Here is a 17,478-nt window from a genome sequence, read left to right as displayed (position 1 = left end):
TTCGGCCTGCCTGAGGGAGCTGTTGGTCGCATGGTCAGCACTGTCCCCATGCAGGGCAGCAACAGCACCTAACAGGGAAACTAGATCAAACCAATGGAGATGTTCATGAAGCATAATTGGGACTCAACATGAGCGAAGATAACAGAATGAGGGTTTTGAGGGCTAATGCAAAATGTGTCTTTAATGAAAGGAAGGTTTGCTATTGATGTCAGCAGCTTTTAGACCAGGCTTTGGTAGAAGTGCTCGTGCTCACTGGTTCATTGTGGGTTGCCTGTGTCTGGTGGCCAGCTTGCTTTAGCATATTTGGATGTCAAAAAATCATTGCTTTTCCCAGGAGCGGCAGATGAAAAATTGGTTTCAGCTGAGGAGCTCTGGGATATACTTTATTCAGGCCTTGGGGAGACTTCCAGTTTTGGTGTTAACTATGATTTAATGATAAAATGCTAATATCACTTGGAAGGAAAGACAATTGGCCCAGTCAGCCACCCTCACAAATAACTGCTGCACTGTGTGCTCAGGAGCCAGAGCGCTGCTGTCGCTCCAGATCGCTGCCCACGGCTTAGTCATTTGTCTGAGCACCAGTGAACAAAAACACAGATGTAGAAGGAAATGCATCCTCTCTGCCACAGCAGAAAATTAATCATGTGAAATACACTTTCCCCATAGCTGCCCATTGCTCAGGGAGGAGGGAAGGAGTGAAGCCAAATTTGTGAGGAAAATATTTCCCAGATGAGGACAATTTTAGTCCTGTGCAGCATCCATCCTCGCAAGGTACTTCATCAGAGTACTAGGGGTGGCATTGCAAGAATGGGGAAATGAACATCCAAGTCCTATGATTTTCTTGTCTGAGCTTGGAGAAGTCACTCAAAAGTAGTTTTAGGGCTGGAGACCACCTAAGCTGTATTCCTGCTGTTTAGCAAAGCCTTTAAGTGTTTCTTTGAGCTTCTATCACACTAATATGGAACAGAAGCAATTAAAGGGTGGGAAGTAGGTGTCTGAACACCTTTGAAAGCCACAGCCTTTCTACATCAGATTTCTTTGCAGTGAAATAGCAGTAGCCACTCTCTCTTTTCATGCAAGTATTATGAAATTACACTGATAGTATCTAAGCTGTGTTGCCCTGGAACACCCTCCCTTGTTCTGGATTTGCTCTGCAGCTCCAGACAGCACCTCCAAAGGGCCAGTTACTGAGCAAAGCTTCTCCTGGGGCAATTTGGGGACATCAGTGCAGCTGTTTGTTCACAAAACAGCAGCACTGCAGGTGAGCAGCACAGAGCCACCTGTGCAGGCTCCTTGTGCAATAAGCCCAGGTTTTCCCATATCCTTTCTGGTGCTCTCCATCTAAAAATGAGGTCCTATTGGAATAAATTTGTGATACCTAGAAACTATTGCAGCAATCCCAGAAGAAATCACAAACAACAGACGTGAAATCCGGACTGCTTGCAGTTAAACACAGGTCCATTTTACATCAGCTGGCATTTGTCAAACTGTTAACATAGTTTATGTTTACCACAGTGTTCTTTTGGGAACCATTAAGATTGCATGTGTAACCTAGGGAAATGGCCAAAAGAATCAGATTCAAAATATTTGCATTGCTTACAGCCAAGGTTCACAGCACAGCAAGGTCATTTCACTGTGTTGGGCCTTTGGAGGTGTTGGTGTAGCTGTGCTACAGCTATTGAGCTGGGAAGTAAAGACATGGCAGAGGCAAAAGGTGACTGGGACCCTGTGCACATGCTGATCCGTGCTGCTGAGGGTGGACTACATACGGCCACATCTTCCCTCCTCACTGCTGCCTAGTTTTTACTCTCTGAAAAAATAATGAAGAAAGACTTGACATTAATGAAGACATTTGCATTTGTGATGTTTATAGTACAGAGCCAGGTCTTCCTACTTAACTATATCATGAGTTAATCCACTCATTTCAATAGCAAAGCTTGATTCTGAGTTAATTTACGCTAGAGTAATTCAGGTTAACTAAGCTGCAATCATTGAACAATCCCAGTTATAAGAATATTCTTGGGTGCTGGGAGAGGAATAGGGCAATGTGGGTGGACAGACACACCTTGCAGGTAGTCAGACTAGCACGAATGCTTACAGACCTTGCTCTGAAACAGCAACATGAGGCTGGAAAGAGCTTGTGATTGTGTGTCTGCATATTTAGACAAACACTAGCCTCACGGCTAGAGTATTGTAGTTTTGTGTCAAAGAGGGAAGTTTGACAAAAAGTACTGATGAAGACCAGGCTAATATCCCAGTACAGACTGAAAATACATTGCATTTGTCATTGTGAACGTTTGCACTTATTAATAGCCAGTATTAAAAAAGCCCTCTGAGTCCATCTGTTACAGTTTCTGATTCAGGCACTGAATGTTCAGGGTATCTCATAGGTTTTTGAATATTTCTGCCTTGGGAAAGATTTTTTAGCTAATTTTAAAATGATGACAGAATTTTTCTGAAATTTGTTTAAAACACTTCACTTGTTCAGGTCAATAAATCAGGACCAAATTCTCACTGTTATGCCACTGTCTTGAACAGTGGCTGAGGAGTACTGAGATCAGAACTGGACACGAGTGATAAATCCAGCCTTATATCGGCATGGTTATGAATATAGCCACCCTCTCTCAGTAAATCAGGGATTTGCATAAAACACAGAGAGATCATGTACCAGGTGAATGTTTAATAATACTTAGGTTTTGAATCGCCACTTATGACGGGGGATAGCAAGTGGATACAAGATGTATGTGCTAGGAAATCTATAAGGAAAAAGGCCCTTAGATTTTTCAACCTGACCACAGGACATCACTGTTGTGGGACATAAATCTAAATGACAGTGTGTGCATCTGGTTGTTAAACAATTATCTCCATACGAGTGATAGTTTGGTATGGAATTGAAGGGGCTGTACGCTGCGGCTCCAGTAGCGTGACACAGAGCCAAAGGGAATCTCTTCATGTGACCCATCCAGTCTCTTGCAGTGAAGAGACAGGACACAGACTGCCACTCTGGCTTTGAGGATCCTGTTGCTGTATTACAGCTCCCATTGCTTGTGTTGTTCCAGGCAGCAAATGCATTTGAGGGTGAGCATCTCTTATCAGTAGTTCCCATGCTAGTGACTGGTTTGTCCTGTTGATTGACAGCTGTGATAATGAGGTCATTGTGAGGAGGCAATCAGTGCACAGAAATGTTTTTATGTCTTGTGGTCTGGGATCTTGGGCTTTTTGTGTCCCAAGAGGCTCTAGTTGGCTGGGCCAGAGCAAAGGGCAGAACATGAAATGACTGACTGTACAAGAAAAATCTCTGTTGCTTTCTTGTCTCTGTATTAGGTGGTTAGTTTGCCATAGCCCTTGTAGAGCTGTTTGCTGTAGTATCAAGACAGAATTTTCTAAGCCTTTTTATGTACCTTTGGAGTGAAAATACCAGGGGAGCAAGGCAAGTCCATCTATGAACTGGTTGTTCATAGATGCTCCATTTCTAAGTAAATCCCCTTTGCTGCTCACTCTCTCGGTGTTCACTGAACTCTGTTGATTTAGCTCCTGGTTTTCATGCAGCTAGCTTATTGCAGTACGGTGCTGTGCCCGCAGGGAGCCTCGAATTTGCATCTTGGCTTATACCAGAACAAAATACTGAGAAAGGGATCTGATGACTGGGCAAAGGTGGCGTGGAGTAAGAGGCAATAATTCTGGTTGCAAGGTTTGGCAAAAAAGTTTTCTGCATGTATCTTTTCTCTTTTATTCTCTGTTTTTATCTTGCTGGAGGTGTAGAAGGTTGTTTTCCAAAGCACCACTTTCACCATGCAAAAATCTTGCTTTCTCTCTTTCCACTGATCCTCTCCTTATTATGCATCTGTGAGTTGCAAAAAAACCCAAACCAACAGTGGCTAGCAGCTCCTGCCTCTTAGCGACAAGATTAAAATCCACCAAAATGAAATGTCATGGACAGTACTGAGTTGTCATTCTCTGGTACAGAAAATTGACTTGCTGTATATTCCTGCTGCAGTGCAGAGCTGATGGAAGTACCTGGCTTGCTAGATTTCAATATGAATGCAGTCGGGTGGTGAATAGGAACCACAAAGCACAGAGGTAAAGGAATGTGCTAGGGATGGTCCAGGTTGGAAATCCGATCGTTTTGATGTCTGTACTGACTCGTTAAGGCTAGAATGCAATTCATGTTTCAGCTGTTAAGACTGTCCATGTGTGACTTTTAAATTAAAATCTGTGTTTCTTACTGAGATTGGACTTCCCTCTGTAATACCAACCATGCTTCTGAAATGCTTTATAGGCATCACTTATAGAAAGTAGCGGGGTTTTTCCATCCATATGTTAATATTTTGCTGGTTGCTATTTTTTAGCCATATCCAAGAATGAAAATTACGTTTCTGGATAGAACTAATGGTTGAGCCCATTCCTGACTTCCTATATGACCCAAGATCCTAAATCCAAAAGTAATCCTGAACCAGGCATATACAAATTTGCAGCAGCTGCAACTTAGACTGAGATGATTTTATTAACATTAGTTACTGAAACATGCTTAACCTGACAAGCCAGCTCCTCTGCTCACAAATGTTGCAGTGTCTCTCAGTCAGAAGGAACTGAAAACATCTGGTTCCTCATTTGGTGAAGAGCCAGGAGTCTGCCAAAAAGTGAAAGATAAGGAGCGCAGCAGCTGAGTGCCACAGCGTCACCAGAGTGCAGAGTCATAGGAAGTGGACCAGTTCACGTCTCTCCTGTATCCATGGTGACCTCGGGACTGCAAGGGGCTGGGATGTTGGGGTCTGTCACACTGTGCTGTCACCATGCAGCCACAGGTGACAGGAGAAGATGGGAGCTCAGCTGGCATGGCACTGCAGTGTTCAGCACTGGCACTGCAAGAGGTTACAGATCACTGTAAGACAGCAGCGTCCCTGAGCCCCTGATGCAGGCAGATCTGCGCCAGCTTAATCTTGTGAAAATGGTCAAACACAGCAGACAGTTCAGCTCCTGCACTTTATAACCTTCTCGTCCCTCTGTCAAACAACTCCCTATTTAGCCTTGATGGAGAAACCATAGCTGTCAGTGCCAAGGGACTGAGTCAAGGCCACCTTATTCCTGATGGGTGTGTTTTCCCTGATGACAGCCAGTCCGTGGCGTTGGTGGCATTAGGCTAGATGACCAGCTGTGTTTAAGGAGCCCCACTTACTAGATATGTGCCACATGGAGATGGCACTGGATTGGTAAGACAGAGAAGATTAATGGCCTCAGCTGCAATTTTCCAAACAAATAAAACTTTGATGTGCAATGTATTTTAAATGATCTAAATCAAACACAGTCTGGGGGCTTGAGATGTATTAGCAGTCTCAACAAAAAAGCATTTGCTGTGGCACAGTTTGGTGTCTTTCAGGGATAACAAATGAAAAAGGCTTTCTTTTTAGCTTCCATGTCCTTCCTCTCCCCAGGTTTCGTTGTCTTTCCTAACTGAACACCTACCTCATTCATCTGCTAAAAACCGGGGCTGAAGACAGGAGCTTGTATTAGGCAGACCCGTGTGCAGAGCCAGGAGGGTACTTCTGTGGCCTTATGTGAAAGAGACCATGAAGTGCAGCAGAAAATAATGTCTATGTTGCATTAAAAAAAAATCAACATTTTTATCAGAGAAGTTTTCTTTTGAGACAGAATTGTCCATTTTAGGTCAGAAGAGGGAGGATCAAACATCCTACAAACTCTGATCTATCATCATATGCATGGTTATGTTATCAGTCTAAACACTGTCCTGGATTTGCAAATCTCCATAAGCACAGATGTGCTTTGGGCACAGTGGGCTCATTGTCCCAAGAAAAATCGAAGGGAGATCTTGAGTGATGTCTTGTATATAGCTGTTGCTGCTAAAAGCAAATTCTCCCAGCAAGTAAGTGCAGATTGTTTCTGTTATTGATTGCCACGGTCTCTGCTTCATTGAGACCACATGGCCCACTTTGTTTTTGTAGCTGCCTTTTATTAAAACTGACAAAGAGGTATCAGCGTTTGAAAAGATGAGCCTTGAGAGTCCCCTGGGCAGCATTTTCATGCTGTAAAGTGATACTGGCACATTTGATCCACAGATGCTTTTAACACACTAATAAAACAAAAGCCTTCCTTCCCAGGGTGGTCTTCTACACTACAAAGCTTTCTGGTTTTGTCCATGCTTAATGTCCCAGACCCCAAGAAGTAGAGAGAACCTGCAATTCCTCCTACTTTAAACTGTGCTCTCAGGATTTGGTCCTGTGTTGTAAACTGCAGAGAAAAATTCCTATGTGTATAGTTTTTCAAGGTATATTTTGCTGCTTCACTGAAGGCTCAGAATGTGTTTTATATTCACATGGGTTATCTGTATTGGTTTTCAGTATTCCTGAGACTGGCAGTCAGAAAGCTTTCATCCTTATTTCTGGTGACCAGCACTTACAGTTCCTACTTCTCTCCTGTTCTTGTAATACCTGACTTCATAAGGAGCCAGTCAGAGCTCTATTGTAACACACAAAACAGAAGATTTTTGTTTTGGCGTTATATTTGAAGATATGTAAAAAAATTTAGATCTGAGACATTTCACATTAGGACCTATCATGAGTGGAAATGTTTGACCTCAATCTGTCTATGCAATAGCTCCTGATCTGTAAAATGGGAATACCATCTTCTCTCATTTTGAAGAGGCTTTATGAAGATAAATTAATCTTTGCAAAGCACTCAGATGTCAGAGTGATGAACACCACAGAAAAGCTTGGGGGGAAATAAATAGTTCTGTCTACAGAGCAGGCTGTTAGTAGTAGCCATAAATAAGACATGAAGCTATACTTTGATCAAGGAGACTAAAGCAGATATTGAATAGTTGCTGATAAACTAAGCACCATCCAGCCTGTGTCCTGAACAAATCCAAACCAGTGGGAAATGGCATGTGATTGTGTGATTAAAGAGATATTAATGCAAACAAGCAGTAGGACCAAAGTGAAGTTGCACCCATGAGCTCAGTACATTAGGATGCTCTGTTCTGCAACCTTGCTGTTAGCTGTGTGCCATGTGAGAAATATTAGCTACCGGAGAGCATGAATTATTCTTGTCCTGGCCAGCTGATTCTTTTTCTTTCCCTTTCCTCTGCTAACTAATTATGTTATACAGAGTAGGAGCTAAAAGCTTAAAACCATGTCATGAAAACATGCTCAGAGCTGAAACTACCAAAAGGTGTGTTCTTCAGCCAGCAGCCTGTCTTTTACAGACCAGGCAAAGCAGAATCCAGCAGAGCTACACATCAGTCAGAGGGGCTGTCAGAACCCCCTGCTCCGTCCACATCTCCAGGCTCACCTAACTCCTGGCCAGTTGCTTGCTCAGATAAGCCAGCCAATAAAACCTACTGTTACTGCAGCCACAGAGGAGCAGAGTTAATTTGCCACAGCAGAGACAGCTGAGTAACTGCATTTGCATCTTTTTCGTGCAACATGGAGCTGCTTGGCTCCACCTTGGTTTAAGCTCTGAGGTGGTTGAGGGATGCTCACACTTTCCTTGCCATCTTGTGTGCTTTTATCTGTGAAGTGAATGTGTCCATGCCCTCAGTCTGCACAGTCTTCCCAGCCCATTTCTAAAGGACAGGCCACATATTTTTCACTTGAATTTGCTCATGTAACCTGTTGTTTTATTTTAATTTTTTATTATTGGGCATTTTGATGGAGGCTAAATAGAATAGATTTTGTGCCTGGTGTATTTTTGTAATGCTTTTGACAAAGGTGCTTCAATTGTGGATTCACAGCTACTGTTATGAGACACCTTCAGAGCTTAATATGAAAACCTAATGATACAGTTGCAGTGATGAGCAAAAACTAAACTGCTTTTCAGAGGGGGGTGCGTATTCTGTTCCATTATCTGGCCTTTGGATTCACAGTTCTTGACTTAGTGTCCCTCAGGCTTTTGGAGAAGAACACAGAAAATCTCTCCAAATGCAGCCTCATTAAGCAACAAAAAAGTAACCTACTGATGGCAAAGAGGTTGCAAGTAGCTCCAGAGAGCGCAATGGGTAAGTCCCCTGAAATGTCTTTATGCTATAATTGCGTGCCATAGAGTTAGGTCCAACTTCATTATAGGCCCAAGGAATTGATGCTAATGGGCCCTCAGCCAGCCCCATCCTGCCTTCAGTGCTCTCGGCTGCGCAGAGACCTTCTGTTTCGAGCCCTTCGTTTGACCTGTGCTGTTTGATCTGCCAGGCTGCCTGCCGTATTCCCGAGGATAGTATACAAGCAAGCACTCTGTTCTTATTAATGTTAAAGGGGATCACAGGGAGAGCAGACCCCCATGGTCTACTCCATGGTGTAGAGTCTAAAGACCTCCTTCCTTACTTGCTAAAATAAGCCTCTCTGGAGACACTTGGGGTCTTGGTTTTGGGGAGTGGGAGCAGGGGTTGAGCTGAGCCTGCTCCACCCAGAGCAATGTTCCCGTGCAACTGTAGTTTGGAACTGACCTCCTCACCCTGTCCAGGGATGCAGGGATGGGGAGGGTAGGGAAGAAACTGCAGAAAGCTCTGAAAAGGCTCTATCTGCTGTAAATGCAGCCTGCTTCTTCCCCTTCTACAGTCTTCAGCTCAGCAGCTCCACACTTCTCCTGTGTTCATCCTACCTTAGCCTCCTCGTGCCTTCCCCTTCAAACAAGTCATGGGAACAAATTGTAGTCAGGAAAGAGTTAATTCTGCACTCCCTCTGTCCCCTTTTCCCTACCTCAAAGTCTATCTTTGCCTGTTCTGATTGTAAGATCTTTGGGGCAGGGACTATAAGCTCCCTGTGTTTCTGCAGAAACTAGCTTAATTAGGGATCACTCTTGGTTTGTTCTGTCATAATAAAAGGGATTCATAATAATACTGCAGTAATTCACACCAGTCTCATTGCATTTGCTTCAAAGGAGGCACTCCAAAATAAGATGAGAGTAGACAAGATGAAGATCAGACCAGCTGTAATTACTAGTCTGCGATATCTCATTTTGAAGCAGAGTAGTTACGTGCAGTAGTAACTTGGTTGGCTATTATTCTAGGGGAAAAACCCACACAAAAGGTATTTTTACATAAGTATCTGTGCAAAATAGCCACCAATATTCATCAGAGAGAGCATGATTAAAGGCCGTTGAAGTATGATTGGAGTTGCCAGTTTTCATGAGATAATTAAGATGCGGGTTTGGTATATACATTCTGGTGATCTCATTATCTTCATTATTAATTAGTCTCTGTTCTTCACATTTCAGCTCCAGTTTCTTGTCATTAGGGTGACTAGCCTGTGAGCGATGCATTAGTGAGATTCAGAGGAAGGATTCTGCCTCTGGAACAGCAGAGGAGGTGCCAGCCTTTGTTCAGAATTGCTCCAGAAGAAATTGCAGTGCTTTGTATAAGATCAGCAGGTTGCCCTGCCATAAACCCTTTCAACAATGTACCCTGCGTGGCTATTCCTGGCCAGGAGCCCCTGGTTTCGGCAGGCACTCTGGCTGCTACTGGAAGTCAGCAGTGATTGTGATTTAGGCACTCAGCTATGTATTTAGCAATCTTCCTCTAAGCACCCAGATATGAATATTTTGCCGAAATTTCCTCTGGCATGCTTCTGCAAGCACCTTTTTCAGGATGCTTAGCATTATTAATCTGTGGGATCTGGCAGTACCAAGCATCCTTTTGCCAGTGTAGCCATCTCTTTTCTTTCCTGTGGTAACAGGGATAAAAGTCTACTCTCCATTAACAGAAAGGTAGTTGTCACTATCCTAACCTCAAACCCTGGACAGGACTCAAGACTACACACACTTTGCAAATACCACTATGTACAAGTAGGTGTATGGCAGATGGAATTTAGGAAAAACCAAGATGAATTAAGATGGAAACTAAGTGTGAGGGAATGCCCTGCCGTTTCCAGGGGCCAGCTATTATGGTACTGGAGGAGCACGTCTGCCATCGTACAGCTTTCCTTTGAAAAGCAGAAAGTCTGCTATTGATTAAGTCAGAAAATACCATGCTCATGAGAGCCTCAGTGTGCAGAACCTATTCATGCAAACTAAGCATGAAGCCTGGAGCATATTTCAATGTCTGTGGTCATCTGAGCTATTACTAACCTGCACGGATTCCTCAGCTGCCTGAAATCATGACAAGAGAATAGACCTCCAATCTCAGATGGGAAAAACGTATCATGCAACATCTCCTTCTGTGGCGCTGAGTCATTTGAGTTGCAGCTGCCAGTCTTAGCAAGCAGAAGGTGCTATCCTGGGCATTTCATGCAGACGCACAGCCCTTCCTCCTCACCCTCGCTGCTCTTAGGCATGAAGCAGTTAAAGGTCTGTGTCACTCCTGATATAGTTCTCATTCCTCCAAGAGAAGGCAGTGATGGCCACCTGCCCTCCCTCAGCCATGACAGCGTGCTCTGCTTTTCCTTTGCAGGAAACAAATCATAAGTCATATTAAACAGAAAATTATCGTTTTATGATGAAATATGTAAAAAATAAGGTTTTTGTCTCAATGGAGATCAAAACTAGCCTATAACAATCTCCATTTAATCAGGCTTAGCTTTAATGGAGTGAGAAATGGACCTGTATTACAGCTATGGTTATTACTTAATAAAGTTTTTATACAGTCATTCCTTAATAAGACATGATTGTCTAAAACCTGTACATTTTTTAGGACCTTTACTGAGCAATGCTTCTATCAATGAGACATTTATGCCTTCTCAATTATTACTGTGTAATAAATGGCAAAGCGCTGGGTAGCATACTGAGTAATACATTTGCAGGTGTACCAAACAGTTGTGCTTATGTTCTTAACATCTCTATTATAAAATTAGTTTTAACTGTTGCTGCTTTATCTATTAAACATTTATTTTACATTTTGCTCATCACAAGCCATTGAAAGTATAGCCGTGTTGACTAATCACTCTGTGAGTATCAGGAACTGTTTCACAGTGTGCCGTAATACTGCCTGATCAGTGTAACAATATGAACACTTCTTACTTGCATCTTTCAGGAAACCATTAAAAAATGTACTGCGCAAGTAATTATTTTACTTATGATTGTTATTTATTCTGCAATGAACCCTTGGCATACAACTGTCTCTTTCAAAATGAATACTGAAAGGAAAAGCAGATTTTAGAAGTGTCCTATTTAATAAGCAGCTAAGTTGTCTGTCCCCAGATCTGTCTTGTAAAAATTGCTTTCCTGTTAATTTATATTAATGAATAGAAGGATCTCTGGGAGGTGGTTTTGATCCCTGTTACACCGTTCATTATCAGCTTCTGCTCAGCTTCCCGGGAGAGCTGCCGAACACGAAGGCTCCGGAGTCCCGCTGCCACTGCAGGGAGCCCAGGGTCTGCTGGGTCCCACGCGTGTGCGGGGACCTGCCCCGAGACCTGCCCTGCTGAGTCCAAGGGACCTCCTTGGACACGTGAGGATGGCAGTGTGTGTTGGCTGAAGGTGCACTTTGCTTTCATCTGTTGCTGTTACACTTTATTACACTAAACCTAAGGTATCCCCCACCCTTCCAATGCTCCTCTGCTCAGCAGAGAGGGAATTCTTTTTATTTTCTTTTGATGAATTGAGTAAAGTGTCAAGTTCAGTGAACTGCTTTAAGCTTTGCATGTAAGAACTGAGGCTAATGAATTTCCTTTCTTTTGGTTTTTGAACAACAATATTTTACACTTAGAAGTCACTGGCTGCAATGAAAATGAGGGAAGGCTCAAGCAATACCTGAGACGCGTGACCTTAAGCTGGTCGATGGGTTTGAGTGAAGCGTGAGCCGGTGGGCTTGTCACTGCCCACTTTGGTCCGTTTTCTTATAATTTCCTTATCCTCTGCTCCAAGTAACTCTTGGGCCTCTCTCCTCTCTGGAAAATGCCCTGTCTTTGGACACAGTAAGGTCCAAACGATTTGGGGGTAGAAGTATAAAGTACTTAAGCGATCTTTCAGTCATTTAGATTTACAGCATCTCTGTAACTCTGTATATAAGCACTGTTGCTGAAGTATGCCACAAACAGCTTTGTGTAACTCTTTTGAAATACCCAAAGTTAACTTTAAAAACGGGTTTTGGAATATGGCCAGATCCAATGGCAGGGTAATGACTGGGGATTCTTTCTTTCTCTAGGTCTCTTTCAGTGCCATTACGGTTGGGAGGGAGGTGCTTGTCTGTTGACTGAATCCTGCAGGACGGTGTTCCCTTCCGTGTGTAATACTCCAGTGAAAACTGTGACAGTGGGTAAGGGCAGGGTTTGGCTTCTGGACAGGAGTTTTGCAGATAATGTTTGTTTGAATACTACCCTCTGCCTTTGAGTCCTCTACTGCAAAGCCACAGAAACAGATTTTATTTCTTTAATTTTTTCTTTATTAGCACAGACAGCACAGTAAACACAATTCTTATGAGGCGTTGCAAGAAAGGAAGTTACACAACTTCTAAGAAGTGAAGTGAATTTAAAATAATGAAGTCAGTGTGAGTGTTCTCAGCCTTTTTGTTTTGCTTTTCTTTATCTTGTAACTAAAGGATTAAAATCAAGGACAAAACAGACATCACTTCCTAACAGCATCTGTTTTGCTTTGTAGCACACCGAGGGTGTTTTAGACAGGCACCACCATCACGGGGAGGCCGTACGTGCGTTTTATCGTCACCCAGTTGTAGGAACGAGGGCACACCAGGCAGATGAGGTCGTCCCCAGTGAACCCTGGTGTCCCCAGAGACTGTTCCCATCTGGGGACCTGACATCCCCGCTGCCCTCAGGGGCCCTGTCCGCCCAGGCAGCCCCTTCACTTTACGAGGCGTCGGAAACCCCAAATCGGTCTGTAAAAATTCCTCCGTTGGCGTGTCGGACATGTTCCTTGCAAACTCAGCACCCGCAGGAAGGGGCTGGTCGCCCCCGACACCGGGGAGGAGAGGCTGGTGGGTGCACCTGCGTGGGGTGGAGGTGATGCTTTACCTGCCCTCACCCCAGATCTGCTCAGTGACCTCCTCCTTCCCCCCGCCCCGCTTCTGAACTGGGTTTGAGCACAGATATATAGATAGATATACTTCGAATTATTCGGGTTCTAAGCCGCATTTACTTTCTCAGGAACCCCAAGCAGCTTCCTCTTTTACCACGGATAATTACGTCTTTTGTCACGGATAATTTTGAGCAAAACTGAAGAATTACGACTAAAACCACCAGCGCGGCAGGGAAACGTCCCTCACGAAGAACACTTTCTCACAGGAGGAACCGACCGCCAACAACAAACCCTCACCCCCGCGTGGGACGGGGACGTTTGTGTCCGCCCAGCGAGGGGAACTCCGGACCCCCCCCCCGCCCCGCCGCCTCTTTCCAAACCCGCGCTGTGACGTCACGGAACCCCGCTACCGAACGCCTACACCGGACCCCCCGCGTCGCCTAGCAACCGCGGGGCGGACCAACTGTTGCCCGCCGAACGGGGGACGCGTTACCGTCACCGCCCTCCTCCCGCCCTCTCTGCGGGGCGGGGACGGGGCGTGGGGACGGTGTCGTCCTCCCGGCGCCGGGCCAGGTACGGGTGAGACGGGGAGCAGAAGGCGGGAGGCAGCCGGTATCGTTCGTGCGGGGTGAGGAGGAAGTTTGCGGCCGTGTTGGGGGTTTCCACGCCGCAGCCCGCCCCGGGTGGGGGGCTGCGGCGTGAGGGAAGGGGGATCCGTGGGTCCGCTCCGCCGTCTCCTCACCGCTCCGTGCGGTGCCGACGGCCGTTGCAGTGCCCGGAGGGTTACGCATCCACGGGTGTTTGCAACTGGACGTGGGTTAGGGAATTCCACCGGACTCGCGGGAGTCGGGGCGGGGGGGAAGAGTATCTCCTGTGACCTTTCTGCTGCGGTATCTGCATTTTCGTGATTGCACGGAGCGGTTTGAAATCCAGGAAATGCAGGTAGAGCGAAACCGTGCTGGGTTTTTTTTCCTTTCTTGTTTGCCTAGGGAGGGGTTTTTCGCTCCACAGACATGTACGCTGCTGAAGGGTTGGACTCGCCGTGGAAGTGTGGAAAGGGAGCACGTCCTGGAGAGCTCTGGCAATACTCTTGTATGGGGAAAACGCAACACCGTCTGTGGCTGTGTCGGCAGCCGTGCATGATGAAATGGGGGTGTTGGGGAAGAAGGGGGTGTCTTCCTGGGTAGCAGAGCCTCATGCAGCGCTCGGGTCTGTCACCTGAAGATGCCCGAGTATCTGGGCTTTAAATCTTTAAAAGAGGAAGAGGAGAAAAGAGTACTTTTTAAAGGCGAATGCAAGCAAGGGACTTGTTCTGTAATTATACTCTGTGGCACTGGTGATGTGTTTGGATTGCCATTACTTATTGTTGAATGTTTTTAATACCCAACTGTGGTTCTGAATGCATTTGCTGGCTCTGGGATGCTGGTGACATAGCCAGGAAAAAATGATTTGCAGTTAGTATGTGGCTGTCATGACACTGTTCTGTAACTACAGATCTCCTGTGTAGCTCTCATGTGGGACCTGTGTTGCTGTAATGCAGTCGGTGAAGTGGTCCTGCCTCTGGTGAGCTGCATACAGTTGGGCCTGTGTTCTATGTGCTTGGCAGCATAAGAAAGCAGTTCACAGCAGAGATCTTCCTCTGAAGCCTTCAGTGGTGGGAGCATAGGAGATGTTAACAGTTCTTGGTCTGGAGTTGTTTGTCATGTCTCTGGAATGGAGACAGGCAATTGTGCTTTTCTGTTACACCAAAGTGACCTATGGCAGAGATCCCAGGGCAGGCAAACACCATCCCCTCTCTGTGCTGTGCTAGTGCTCAGTTTAATGTTGCTGCTTTGATAGTAGCAATAATCTCCATTTGTTCTGGCAGATTTATAAGGTTAGTGGCTTTGGGGGCACAGATAGCAATTTATCCTCGTGTTATTTGGCTGATTTAACTACTTATGTTAAGGAGGAGGGACAGGTGAGAGAACACTTCTGAAATAGGTTCAGAATAGGCTCCCCGAACATGGACTTCATGGTACCTGTATTCCAGCCCTTATACCAGTATAATTTGTGATTCTGATGATCCCTTTTTATATGCTATCATAGCTGCTCCCATTCAAAATAGTCTTACTCCAGTCAGATGACATGCTGGATGTGGGGTTGCTCCCCAGTGATGGGACTGGGTTGCCCTTCCCTAATCATTTCTTGGTTCTCAGTAAGAAGCAACGTGTGAACTTGTTGGCGATGCAAGTGATTTTTCTGCCTGTGGCCCTTCTGATTTTTGGGGAGGGGGGGAATAACATGGTGTCACTACCAGATATGTGCAGTAGTGTGCAATATTATTCACACAGCTGGGTACAGGACATAGTGGAATTTCTACCGGCTGTTTGGCAGCATCTGCCCAAACTGAGACGAGCTTGAGCTGTTCCGATGCTAGATGTGGTAGCCTTCAAGCAGCTTTAAAATCTCTTTTAATGGGCTTCTTTTAACTCTGTTATTTGAAGAATTACTGCAGACAGCAGCAAGTCTCCCAGAAGCCACCTGATGTGCAGATGTTTCTCAGCTGTGGTTGCCTTGTCAGGGCTCTTACCGCCGTGGTGGTTTGGGGATCTTAGCCATGTGCAAAGGCTGCAAAACAAAACACTTTCCATGCCAAAATAGCAAGGGGAATGGAATAGCTTTGCTTTAGTTATTGATTAACCAGTCCTGTTACATGTGTTGAGCATACCTGGATCTTAAGTCTTTCAGTCTTTTGAATACAGTGTCCTAGTGAAAGATTTTATAAATAGTTATAAAACTAATCATAGGTTGCTGCTGAATTAACCATTATCCAGACATTAATAATCTCAAATGCTCCCCATGTTTGGGTAGCTGACCCCTTAAATTCTGAATTGCAGCATAATAATGTAATTCCTTTTGTTCTTTCTATAGTCATTTAGGTTGATCGCTGCACCAAACGCAAGACAGGCTCTGTAAGTGCTTCCTAACAACATAAAACAGTGCTTTGGGCACTGTGTTGCTGCTAATACTGCTGGTTAGTAGTAGCAGTCTCTGGATGTGGCTCTGCTTTGAATCTTGTTTTCAGTGTGCAAGCTAATGTTGTTATAAATGATTTCTACTTGGTCCTTATCTGTTTTGTCTGTGCAGGTTCAAGGGTAGAAACAGCTTCTGCCTACGCATAGCTGTAAACTCTAAAATAAGCCATGTTTTGTATTTTACCATACAAGTGAAAAAACACAGTTTGTTTTATGATCACTGGGTTTTTAATTTGTGTTTGTCATGTGTCGAGCTCTATGATGTGCTTGGCAGCTTTTATAAAAGTAAGGGTGTTTACTTCATTGTGAGAAAATACAAAAGCAGGTATGTGAGAGCCTTTCTTTAAAAATAAATAAAATGCCTTTTATAAATAGGTGAGGAGACTGAAAATTTTTAAAAATTAGTGCTTGCAAACTTTGCTGGATAAATGCTGCAATTCCAGTTATTCCTGCAGCAGAGACGCCTTAACCTGTGGTTTGCCCAGCCACCAGCTGAAGAGCAGCCAAGGTCCTGGAGGTCCTTCCTCCTCCTAATGAAGAGCTCTTCCGAGCTATTTCGGTATTTCTTAAACATCAAGTAAATTAGTTTTTAGGCTTGTCTGCATTCAGACTGGCCAATGAACTCTGGGAAGTGTTTCCATATAAACTAGAGCAAAGCCACATCCTTAATGTTTTCCCACTGCTTGCCAACGTAAACTGCTCATCATCAAGCATGGCTGGATTTCTTACTGTGCTGGGGAAACTCAAGATGTTTCTCTACCTCTTGGGGTCCGAAATTGCTCCCATTCCCCAATCATTCCTCCCCTCTGGAGACTGCAGTGTAATCTAACCCAGGTGGGTGGGAAGACAGAAATACGATTTGTGAGACAAAAATCTTATTTTCTTTGTTCTTCTTTAAATGTCTCTATTTCGTTGTGCTTGCTGGAGGCCAAACTTGCAGTAGTGTAGAAAAGAAATGCAAATATTATAGTTTCCAGATTCTTTGGGGGAAAGGAGTTTGACCAGGGCTCCTTTAAATAATTAGCTTAGGACATAGGCAGAACTGTTCCTGCCTGGGACAGCTTCTTCCTGTTGTTCACGCTGTTTGTGCCTAATGGTGCTCCTGGAGGTACCAAGAGTACCCTCCTCCTCACCCAGCCATTGTCTGGAGCAGCACTAAGTCTGCTCAAGGAGCTCTTCACGCATGTGCCTGCGGCACCCGCGGGCAAGTATGATGCAAGTTTTTTGCTATTTACTGAGTACCCGACTGGGTGACCTTGAGGCTTATCAAGGAAAACAAGTTAGCGCGTGAGCTCAGCTGTCTCCTGAGCAGCAAACACCAGTTGCAAAGAGCATCTTGTAACTTACAGACTTGGTTAATTAAGGAACTGAACTGAGAAGCGAGTGCTGGACTATGCTTTAGGCTTAAAATAAAGACATTTCTTTGCAAGCAGCCTCCAGCTCTCTTTGACATGGCATAGATGTTCACTTGTAGTATTGCTTCAAAATAACATAATCTGACCTTACCTCTGACCCTTGGTCTTAAGGCTGGTCTATACTGGGGTGTCTT

The 17,478-nt window shown here is 44.7% G+C and overlaps 1 protein-coding gene across 5 annotated transcripts in view; it reads left to right on the top strand.

Moving 5' to 3' along the window:
- RAB11FIP4 (RAB11 family interacting protein 4) overlaps positions 1–17,478 on the top strand; it is a 139,257-nt gene that overhangs the window by 86,242 nt on the left and 35,537 nt on the right. The window contains exon 1 of one of the 5 annotated variants that reach the window (XM_052807699.1): positions 13,453–13,540. The exons of 3 other annotated variants lie outside the window; for them this stretch is intronic. The gene's annotated coding sequence lies outside the window, so the exon portion shown is untranslated. Of the gene's footprint in view, positions 1–13,452; positions 13,541–17,478 lie in introns of those variants that run through there. One more of the 5 variants, XM_052807700.1, reaches the window with a different exon arrangement.

The sequence above is a fragment of the Harpia harpyja genome, chromosome 14 (assembly GCF_026419915.1).
Source record: "Harpia harpyja isolate bHarHar1 chromosome 14, bHarHar1 primary haplotype, whole genome shotgun sequence".
Taxonomy (NCBI): domain Eukaryota; kingdom Metazoa; phylum Chordata; class Aves; order Accipitriformes; family Accipitridae; genus Harpia; species Harpia harpyja.
This window is presented reverse-complemented; position numbering and strand designations above follow the sequence as displayed.